This window comes from Pteropus medius, unplaced genomic scaffold (genome assembly GCF_902729225.1).
Source record: "Pteropus medius unplaced genomic scaffold, Ma_sr-lr_union100, whole genome shotgun sequence".
NCBI classification, from domain to species: Eukaryota; Metazoa; Chordata; class Mammalia; order Chiroptera; family Pteropodidae; genus Pteropus; species Pteropus medius.
In genome coordinates this window covers 14,351,362-14,363,083 of record NW_024349802.1, presented here as the reverse complement: position 1 = coordinate 14,363,083, position 11,722 = coordinate 14,351,362, and positions in this window count along the sequence as shown.

Sequence of the window (11,722 nt, the reverse complement as noted above, 5' to 3'; positions counted from 1 at the left end):
AAGCAGTGTGGCTGAGGTAAGACTCACAGATTTGAAACTGTCTGATTCCGACCAGGAGGATCACTGGGTAATGTGGCTCCTGACTGAAGATTTAGGGGATCCCAAGCCTTCCCTCGAGTCCTGGCTGAGGCAGGGAGAACTGATCTTCAGAGCCCTCTTGACTCATTTCCTGATGTTTTGATATAGCTCGATATGCGCTGTGACAAACCTTCCTCCTCACACCATTTCCTGGCTGTGAACTTCGGCTTACTTGAGTTCCCTACTGATTTGTTTTTAAAACTATAAACAAGCTTTATTTTCTAATATGTAAGTATTTTTTCATTATCAAAAAATTAGAAAATAGTACAATTGAAAGGACATAAAAAGTACTCATAATAGCACCAAACACACATGCTCGCATGCATGCACATACACTCATGTTTGTGTACATAGTGTAGAGTAGAATTTGATGTATTAATATAAGGTTAACATATATAAACATATAATATACATATATATTAATCTTCACTATCATCTTAATAGTTGAAAAAATATTCTATAACTAATTTGGCTACTCTCCATTTTTTCACTGGTATTTAGTTTATTTTCAATTTAATCGAGAAATTGATGACTAATAAAAAGCGTCAAGGAAGAATCTCAACTGAAGGTCTGAGGTGGCCAGACAGATATTTGGGGTGTGGAGAAAAGGTGTTGCCTGGAAGTCTTCAAATCTCATTCTTTCTTGTAAGCACCAGTTCTAAGACACTAATCCTTTATTACAACTAATTACCTTTAACAACAGATTCAAGAAGATTCTACAAGGATATTCCCCAATCAGAAGCTGACAACACTTCTCTTAATTTTTCTTCACCTGAGAATACTTTTCTTTCGCTTTCATTCCTAGAGAATGTTTTTCTTAAAATAAAGATGCAAATTCTTTCAAATGTTGCTCAATAAGTGCAGAAAATAGATACAGAAGACATGTACCCATTTCTCTATGAAAGAAAAACTTAAAAGCAATAGAACTGTTTGCCACTTGAAGTTTACTTATAATTCAGGGTCCATGTGGTTGATTAATGTCTATCTATTAACATATATATGTTTATATAGATCTCACATACATATATATCTCCCACACAATATCACACACATATACATATATATTATATATATATTATAATCATATATGGTCAAAGAGAATGAGGGAGAGAGTAGGTTAATACAATAACCTATTATGTATACTGTCTCAATTAATAGCCTTCCATTTTCTCCCCATGCCCCAATTTCTACTTAGTTTTAACACACTATTTTACATCTATTTTAATCTGCCGTCTACCTTAGTAACACCATGAGAATAGCCCTCATGAGGTCACCAGTGCCATTCACTTAGCTATATCCAGTAGATACGTTTTAGTCTCAAGTGATGGCAACCTCTTTCTTAACGTACTTAATGTTTCATAATTTCTCCTCTCCATTTCAAGATGCTTTTTTCTAAGTCCTTTTTGGGCTCATTTGCCTCTACCTAACCTTTAAAATTTGGCATTGGTGAAGCCTCCGTCCCACACTTTTGTGCTCTTCTCACTCAGTAATCTCTTCATGAGAAAGATCAATTATCTATACCTTGATGCCTCTCAAGTTCATAGTTCCTTCTGGATCTTCTTTCCAAAGGTCAGAGCTGCATATCTAACTCCCTAGTCAAATTTCACTTTGGATGTCTCACAGTTGCCTCCTTCTCAATATATTCACAACTGAGCTCAGAATCTTTGAGCCGGCAATACCTCAACTCACTCTCTCTCCTTATCTCCATGTCACATCTACTTAAGTCATCCAAGACTTTCCTCTCGTTCCACTGTCCATATACTTCATAAATCCCTCTGGCGTCATTTGGTTCCAGGTACTGTCATCTCTTCCCAGACTGTTGCAGGTCATCTTTCAATAGTCATCAATCCATTCTCTACATAGCAATGAGAGTCATCTTCTTTAAAAGCAAATCTGATCTTGTCACTCTCATTCCTGAAATGTTTCCCTTCCTTTTGTCCCCTAACCCCACATGCAAGTTAATTTCTTATTAATTTATATTTATTAAGGCTTCGAAGCTTAAATAAAATACCAAAAATTTTTTTTCCTGACCACCTACTTTTAGTCACTTCTAAGAGACTCCACCCCTTTTATATGCCTTTATCACAAATGCTGTGGAATAATTAATTTTGAAATTATTTAATGTCTCTCTCCCTATTGGGAATACCAGTCTAATGAAGAGAATAATCCTGTTTGTTTACTTTTCTGTTCTGTTTCTCACTCTTAGCCCAGTACTTGGCATACACTGTATACCAGTAAATGTTTATTAAATTACTTTGCTGTCCCTGTGAATATCTTCTTCCATTCTCTGCCTGGGTCCCTTTACTTAGCCAATCTTTCTAGGCTATTAAGTCTCACCTCAGACATCACTCATTCAGAGCCTTCACTGTTGTCTTCAGACAACCCACCGCTGCGTGCTCCTGTGACTCTTTATTTTCCTATTTTATAAATGTTATCGAACTATCATATTTTTGTTTTTTTCTGAGTACCTTTGAAATCCTTGCGAAGAATTGTGTCTCTCATGTACATATGCCCAGGGATTAGCATAATAAGGACTCAATAAATGTTTATTAAATAAATCGATGAGTTAGTAAGTTATGCTGACACTTAATTTTGTAAGTAAAGAAATTGAAGCTCAAGGAAATTAGATGATTTTCAGAATATCTGACATTAGATTCCAAAATATTTTCACTTTTCACTGTACTGTATTCTTCTTCTTGGCCCTAGAGAGTAAAATTCTAGATAATTCTCAAGGGTCCTAGCTCACAGAATCTCCCCTGTTCAATATTTTAGATGGTCGTAGGCAATAAAACGACCAGATTCAACTTTGCCAACTTTCTTTCACCTTTTCTCACTTTCGCTAGAAATTCTAATACTATTTTTTAGGACTAAAAGTGGAATGAAAAAAGAAGAGTAAAAAATAGTCTTGCATAATGTGATGATGGAATAGCATGCCTGGAATAATTGAGAACAGCCTGGGTTTTTAACATGCTTCAAATCTCCATGAATCAGGAGGCATTTGCACTTGCATGAGTGAAAATGTCAGGAAATGATTTTGAAAGGCCTCGTCTGAGGGTGAAATGTTTCTGCATCTGAAATCCATTTTACTGAGCAAACTACAGTAGTCATAAAGGCTAAGGGTTTTTCATTTCCATAATTTTATCAATTTTTTTCAGGAAGAAGTAGAAAAATCCAAGCTTATAAATTTGGACCGTCATAGTTCAGCAAGAAATATATTTTAAATATTAGTTCTAAGTGGCTTGACAGAAAAATGTGACAACTATGTGTGAGGTATCTCATGAAGTTTCATCTAGCCTCTTGGCTAGATAATTCCAATACTCTTGGAATTAGTCACGTTCTATATCATCTCTAAGTTCCTTTTGCTTTCCGGATTCCTAAAAATAGCAAAAGATGCAGTTCACTCACTGAATTCACTTAACAAGCCCTTATTAAACAGCTTCTATGTGTTAAGGAATTTTCTAGAAATTAAGTAGACAGCAATAAACAAACCCTCATGAAGTCAACGTTCTGGTGGAGAGAGGCTGAAAATAAATAAGCAGGTAATTAGAAATAAAAAAAGATTTAATCTTTATAAGGAAAGAAAAATAAAGCTTGGAATTGCAGTAAAAAGCCTCTGGAGTAGAAAGAAACTGGATTACATTTTAAAACAAAATTATCAGAAAAGGCTTCACTGAGATTATTATCATTTGAGCAAAGATCTGAAAGGAGGGAAGTAGTAAAAAGTACATCCTATGAAATACCTTGTATGCAGGTTGAAGGACACTTTACAAAATAACTGGGCAGTGCTTTCAAAATCTCAGTCTTGAAAGACATGAAAAGACTAAGGAATTGTCATAGAGGATATGGGAGGACACTAAGGAGATGTGGCAACTACATGCAATCTGATAACCCACGTTGGATCCTAGAACAGAAAATAGGGATTTGGTGGATGAACTGGTGAAATCTAAATAAAGTCTGCAGTTGAGTTACAGTATCACATCTATATTAATCCCTTAGTTTTGATAATTGCACCATGGTTATGTAAGATATTAATATTAAGGGAAGCTGGTGAAAGGATATGGGAACTGTGTACTATTTTTGTAACTCTTCCCTAAGTCTATAATTATCTCACAATACAAAGTACAACTAAGTGCATGTACTGTGGAAAAGGCTTTCGGAATAGAGGGAATAGCTAGTGTGAAGGTTTCTAGCATGTGAGAAAAAGGGCGAAGACACAGTATGGCTGAGGCTGAGTGACTGGTGGGTGGGAGGGGGTCCGACAGGCAGGACGTGTAATGGAGGCAGGAGTGTGTAGGCTCTCAGGCCATTGTAAGAACTTTAACGTTTACTCTTGAGTTACATGGAAACTTTTGAGCAAAGAAATATGATCTGACTGAGATTTTAAGATAATCATTCTGGCAGCTGTGCAAATGTGCGAGCACAGAAAGTAAAGGGAGAAATGGTGGCAGTTTGGATCAGGGCATAGCAGTGGAGGGAGGCACATTAGTGGATTGACAGACTATCAGTTCTGCCTGTTGGACTGAAAGTAGAGACAACAGTTCTCAGTAAAACTGTAAAATGTGTGATTTTTTTCTTATCTCTTGTTGACCTCTTTAATGTTCTTTCATCTTATCCACACATGCCTCATTTTCGGTTCTGTCCTCTTTAACACATGGGAGGGAGTTGATTTAAGAAACCTCTAGGTTTTTTCGAGTTCTAAGGGAAGAAGTACTCCTAATACACTTTTTCTCTTTTAATGGAGAAAATTGGTATGAATGATTCACCCACTTTAAGGTATTAAGGGTTTGATATGTCCCCCTTCCCAGGAAATGTTTAAAAGGCTATCGGTAAAAGAGAAATATATATAAATAAATAGCTAATTTTGGCTCTGATACATCAGAGGGAGAAACTTGGGTATGAGGCTTTGATGGCGCTTCTCCCCCACATTACTCAAGGCGTACCCATGGGATGCACACCACTAGGCCAGTCCTTTAAAAACACCCGCAGGATCCACCACACTGCTGAGTGGAGGACGTGCTCTCCCCAGATAGCTCCAGCAGCGATTGCATATGGTGGCTCAGCAGGGCCTGGACCTCTCTGCTCAACGTGGGACTCCTCCAAAGGATCACATTTACCAGGGAGCTTGCTCTAAGTCTCTCTAACAGACTTAGATCTGCTCATGGTCTGAGGCTCAATCTTGTTTCTTTTTCCCTTTTGTTTCCCAGGTATTACGTATGCATTTTAGTTTGAAGACTCACGTTCGTTTTTGCCACCTCCCTATTCTATCTTTTACAAACATGCTCCACTCCCTTACCCCTCCCCTCGCCCCCAAATCTCTTACACTCCTGTTTCAGTGTCTTCTTCCTGGATGACCTAACTAAAATACTGGACTTATCCTTAAAATTAATTCTATTTTCCCTCCACTTCAACGGTCTTTTTTTGTTGTTGTTATTATTACATTGTGCTTATCAAGTTACATAATTTCTGGCACATATAGATACTTGATAAATGCTTGTTTAATAAAATCCAGGGTGTCTGAGTCTTAGTCCAGCTTTTCCACAAGTGTTCTGGGTGACAGGACAATTAATATTCTCCTCCTGGCCTTCGCTGTCTCACCCTGTGCTAAGGGGGTGGAAGTAGATCTTCTAAATATTTTATTAGCCTGAAACATCAAATCCTTAGGGAAGAGCCCACACTTTATGTTCCTACACTCCTCTCCAGAGAAGACCAAGCCTAGCACCTCCGGAAGCATAATCTGGTTTGACAATGGATCGATCCCACTAACAACCATGTTGAGTTGCTTTCCTCAAGGAGATAAATTTAGCCACAAAGGCACTGCTGGCAGAATTGCCAGGAATTAGTCACTGTGATGCTGGGTAGTGATAAAAAAGAAAAGCCACAGCCAATCCTTCTACTGCAGGTATCAGCATATTTTTTTTCTGAAAAAAGCTAGACAGTAAATCTTTTAGGCATTGTAGGCCACATACAATTTCTGTTATATATTCTTTGTTATTTTTTTATGACCCTTTCAAAATATAAAATCCATTCTTAAGCTTGAGGGCCATATAGAAACAAATGTGGGCCCAATTTGGCCATTTGGCCATAGTTCGCCAACTCTATTCCAGATGACAGTCCTTTGTAGCTGTAATATACCTTGAGTGAACACAAAAACAAGTGAGTATTGAGTCCTCTATATTTAATGCGAACTCATGGCTCCACCTGCACTATGCCCTCAGTGGAGAGGCCTCTGGCTTGTAGTATGTGGTCCCTATCCCCAAGATTATCCTACCTTACTGGTTTCCAATCTAGCTCCTTGGCAACTTTTCAGAAGTTCCTTAAGGTTTTGTCAGGAAAGAACATTTATCCACAAGAGCCATTGCTATCTTTGCTGAGTTTTGCCCTTTGTATAATTCTATAGTCCTCTTTGTTTTTCTAATCAGATATGATGATAACGTTCTTCATTCTCTGGCTTTACATAACTTTCTGATAAATCTGAAGGATACACAGAACTAATCAGTCTTGGCTGAACTTGGATATCGGCTTAGAGAAAGTGGACTGGTAAACTGTGTTAATCAACAGAAGTAGAAACGAGAAGTAATGACTCCTAAAAGCATAGCAGGATGCGTAGAAGGAGAGAGAGAGAAGAACTTAGCATCAATTGAAGCTTTAGATTTTTTTTAAAATGGAATTATTGTTGACATACAATATTATATTAGTTTCAGGTATATGACATAGCGATTTAATATTTTTATACATTATGAAATGATCACAATAAGTCCAGTTACCATCTGTCACCATACAAAGTTATTACAATATTACTGACTATATTCCCTGCGCTGTACATTATATACCTGTGACTTATTTATTTTTTAACTGGAAGTTTGTTCTCTTTTCTCCACACTCTCTCCAACACGTGTTATTTCTTGACCCTCTGATAATAGTCGTTCTGAATCTTTAGATTTTTAAGTCAGGAATTTTTCAGTTGAGTAAAAATTATAGTAACTGGCAGAGGGATGTTGAATGTGTGCCCTGGGAAGTCTCAAAGGGACAAGGCTTCTTCTTCAGGGAGTTGCTTAGAACCCAAGGGATGTTCAGTCACTAGGTTTGGATACTGAAAATATTCTCTGCCATCTTGTTTCACTTTAGTCCACACTGCCTTCCACTTTAGTCCATAAATGAGCCACCGTCCCTAGCCAAAGAAACGATTCTTCTGGCAGCCAAATGTTCACCATTTGTTACAGCATCTACATGGCTGATGGAGGGTCCACGTGACTAAAGGAACTGATGTGACTTCCCTGACTGCTTCCTGCATTCTTAGGGAGCAGAAAAGGAAACAGATCCAGGACAGGAAGCCCAGAAGCAGACACTGAGTTCACAGAGAATGGACTTCTGGAGAATAGGGAGGGCTCAATGCCAAGTCAGTCTTATTCCCTTCTATCCCACATTTACCGATGAATTCATTTCACTACAACATATTTAAATACCCGAGAAATATTTACTATGTTCATTAGAAACCTACAGATACAGGAAATAGGACTAATACTCACATGAATTATCAGTGGTGAGAGCTGAATCTAAGAGTTTTCAGCTTGAGTCCAAGGCAATTTGAATTCTGTGAATTCTCTGAACATTCTAGATGAATGAAATTCTGCCACATAGTGAATGGGGAGTATAATGATAATGATTGGAGCTTTTCCTCCAACTTGATTTGTTTTCAGCCCTTCAATTGAAATTTTATGAGGATAATATGAGATAATTTATGTAAAGTGCTTAACCCAGAACTGTATTCAACGAGGCACTTAAAATTGGTCATTATTATATTTATTTTTCTCAAATTCTTCCATTGCCATAAGTTTTTAGTCACTCACAATAATTAACAAACAAGGCCACCATGCATATGAAGAGACAAGATGACTACCTCCAAAAAAATCTAGAATGTCATGAGCAGTGAGCTTGTCAAGTCTAAACACATTTTGTATTTAAGATGTTTCTCTTAAATATGTTAGTATTTTGGTGCCATTTAGGTATGAGCATAACTGTTACATAAAAAATAAAATAAAATTACAGAACGCCAAAGTTTTACAACTCTAAAAATGTACATTTCATGGGATGAATACTCTGATAAATTTCAGTTAGCATTTGTTGCTTAAAGACACCATTATGGGCAGGAAAGAGCTACTGGGATCGGACAAGTCACCAGCACCATTGGGAGTTTAGTTACTTCTTTTTGACCACTGCAACATTTCTCTGCTTCTTATTTACCATTAAAGAGTTTTCTAACTATATTTTCCTATCTATATCCTTGTGTTTAAATTTTAATTTGCACCATTAAACCCCTGAACCAGAGGGTGAATCTTAAGTACTCCCTTTTAAACCAGCAGTCCCATCTTTTCATGGTTAATTTCTCATGGCTGCCTGGGGGCTCATTTAGGCTCTTATCTGGAATTAGTCCATTAGAATAGTATGACCTTGGTGGTCCTAATGGCAGCCAGATATTATTCTGGTGTAGCTACCTCCTTACAGAATTCTGATAAGCAGTTGATCTTTTTGTCACATCCTTTGACTACATTGCCTCCTACAAAATGGGTTGTTTGCCTTTGCAGTCCTCATGTACAGCCTCGTAGCAACATGTCAATTGTGCTTCTCTTGATGTTTCTGATCTGTAACATAATGATAAATTGATGACCAAGGCATCCTCTTTGACCGGAGTGAAACGAGTTGGATCGAGAGACTTAAGTCCATGTGCGTGGCTGAGGCAATACTAAAGAGTGTGAATCTGTCTACTTCATCTACTTGTCACTGAGAGAGTGAGGTAGTGTTTCTGAGGGAGAACCTTTCCTACCGAACTTTCAGCTAAAAGTCTTGGCATTTCCTCGACCTGATCAAAATCTAATCCAACTGTGTTGAACACTTTGATCTACTCCACGTGAAAAAGAAAAAAAAGCTATGTGAACATTGCCTGTTTAGAAGTATAACAATATCCCCCACGCACAAAACAAATTCTCTTATCTGAATAAATGGCAACCAGTTTCCAAATGGAACTTTTTCCCTTCATCTCTCATCACTCCTACGAATAGCTCCAATCCCACTTCCAACAAGACTTATTAGGTCTGGCTCCAAAATATATTGCACTTCAACACAATTCTCTTGATATCCACTTCTACCACTTTCGTTTAAACCACCATTGCCCCTTACCTAAAACACTCCAATAACCTCTAACATTTCTCCCTGCTCCCTCTCTTGCACTTAAACTAATTCTCCATAGAGAAGCCAATGTGATATCCTAAAAGTATAACTCATATTATTTTCCTCTGCTTAAAATCCTCCAGTGGGGCTCCTTTATAATTTGAATCAAATTAATTAATATTGGACTACGAGGCTCTCAATGACTTCACCTCTGCCAGTTTCTTTAATGTCTCTATGACACTCTTTCTCTTGCTTACTATGCTTAAAGCGCTCTGACCTCTTCTCATCATTTGGCAAATCTAGAACAATTCCCCCCTAATAGCCTTTCACTAGAAATGCTCTCCAGCTATCTCTTCACATGGCTGCCTCTTCATCATTTGTATCTCACCTTAAAGATGTCTTAACCGAAATAGTCACTCTAAAGTAGCATTATTCAATCATTCTTCATCATTTAATTATGTGTATAAATTGAATTACTGAACCCAATTATTCATATTCCCTGTACTTTTTATTTTTCATTTATTTTTGGGCAAGTACACCTCTTGCTCCTTGAAGTTTGGCTTGTCCATACGATTTCCTTTGACCAATGGTATACGGGTATAAGCTTACTAGTTTCAAACCTAGAAACTAATTTTCTCCCTAGTTTTTGCTTACTTTCTTGCATGTCTGTCATTGCATTGCAAGGAATATGTTTCAGATAGCCCTCTGATTCAAAGAAAATAAGGACCCTATAGAGCCGATCTCCCCCAGCTGACCTAGAGACATGAAAAGCTACACCTGAAGACAAGCCACCTATTTGAGCCTAATCTAAATCAGCTGAACCCCAGAGCACTTCCAAATGCAAATAAATTCTCTGTAAGCTACTGAGTTTTAGAGTGACTTGTTGCACATCTTTATTGTTGTAATAGATTACTATTATGTTATATTTTTTTCACAGCGCTTATTTTAAAGTTAATTTATTTTTTTACTTATTGATGTGTCTTTACCATTAATAGCTACATAGGAGCAGGGATCTCATCTGTCTTATTTTCCCTGAACTCATAATAACTAAATGGTGGCCGGCACACTAGTTACATACTAGATGTTCAATAAATCTTTGCAGAAAGAAACAATGAATTGTTGAAACAGTTACCTAAGGGCCTAATTAGCAATGCAGAAATGAGAGAAAACTAAAAAAAATCACACAACCATGGTAAACAGAATAATTAGAGTATAATACTCTGAGGAAAAGTTAAAATCTATTGATCCCAATTTTCCTATTAACAGTTAGGCTTAGACTATCAAAGAATTGAGGTTATGTAAAGGCAAAAGGTACAATATTAGTAGAACGTAGATGTGATTTCCAAGTAATTATAACATGATATCTTGTGATAAAAACCCTCAGAGATAAACTGGAACAAAATTGAATTCTTAAGAAATAATTCTCTAAGTCTAAATGTTCCCAATATCACCATATCTCCCAAATGATGTACTTACTGTTTTGTGTGAGAACATATATCAGTTCTCAACTCAAACTGGTTGAAACAACAGAGAAAATAGAATATTTTATTTTTCAAATATCTAAAAAGAAGAATAAGTTTCAGAAAGAGTACGAATTAGCTATTCAAGAATGACACTGAGGACCAGTTTCATTTATTCCTCTCTAGTCTCTCCCTCCTATAGTCACAGTCATCCTAAGGTTGACTTCCTTGTCACCAGGTGACTGCCATCAGCTCCCAAGACTGCTTGCTTCATGCTTATTGGTCCACGTCAAACTTTTTATCTTTTTCTTCAACCTTTGAACATAAGTCCTGGCTTCCACTCTGATTTAAGCATCTCAGTCATATGGCCACACCCAAACCAATCATCATGGCCAAGGGGATGCCATGTGCTAATTGGCTTAGTTTTTGGTAGTATTATCATTCCTGGAGATAGAGGGAAATTAATCTCACTCAAAACACATAGCCTTTAGGCAGTGTGTGTGGAGGAAGGACAGAGGCGCAGGGAGGTCCCATGGTGTTGACCGTGTTCATCCCTTTTCTTGCATCTCCTCTTCTGCGAGCTGGTCTGCTGCCCTACCTAACCTGGAACTCTGTTCAGCAGCTTTAGTTCTCCTCCCACTAGTTCCATAATGTACCCTGTCCACATATGACTTTGTTTTCCCTTTAGATAGAAGCTATAGTAAGTAGAATAATGCTCCCCATTAAAGATGTCCACATTCTAATCCCAGGAACTATGAACTGTTGGTATATGGCAAAGGGGAATTAAGGTTGCAGACTGAATTAAGATTGCTTATTAGCTGGCCTTAAAATGGGGAAATTATTCTGAGTTATCCAGGTCGGTCCAGTGAAATCACAAGAGTCCATATAAGTAGCAGAAGGAGGCAGAAGATTTAAGAGATTTGCTTCCGGCTCTGGAAGTCAAGGAATGGAGTGGCCTATAGAAGATGGAAAAGGCAAGGAGATGAATTCTCCCCTAGAGCCTACAGAAGAAATCTAAA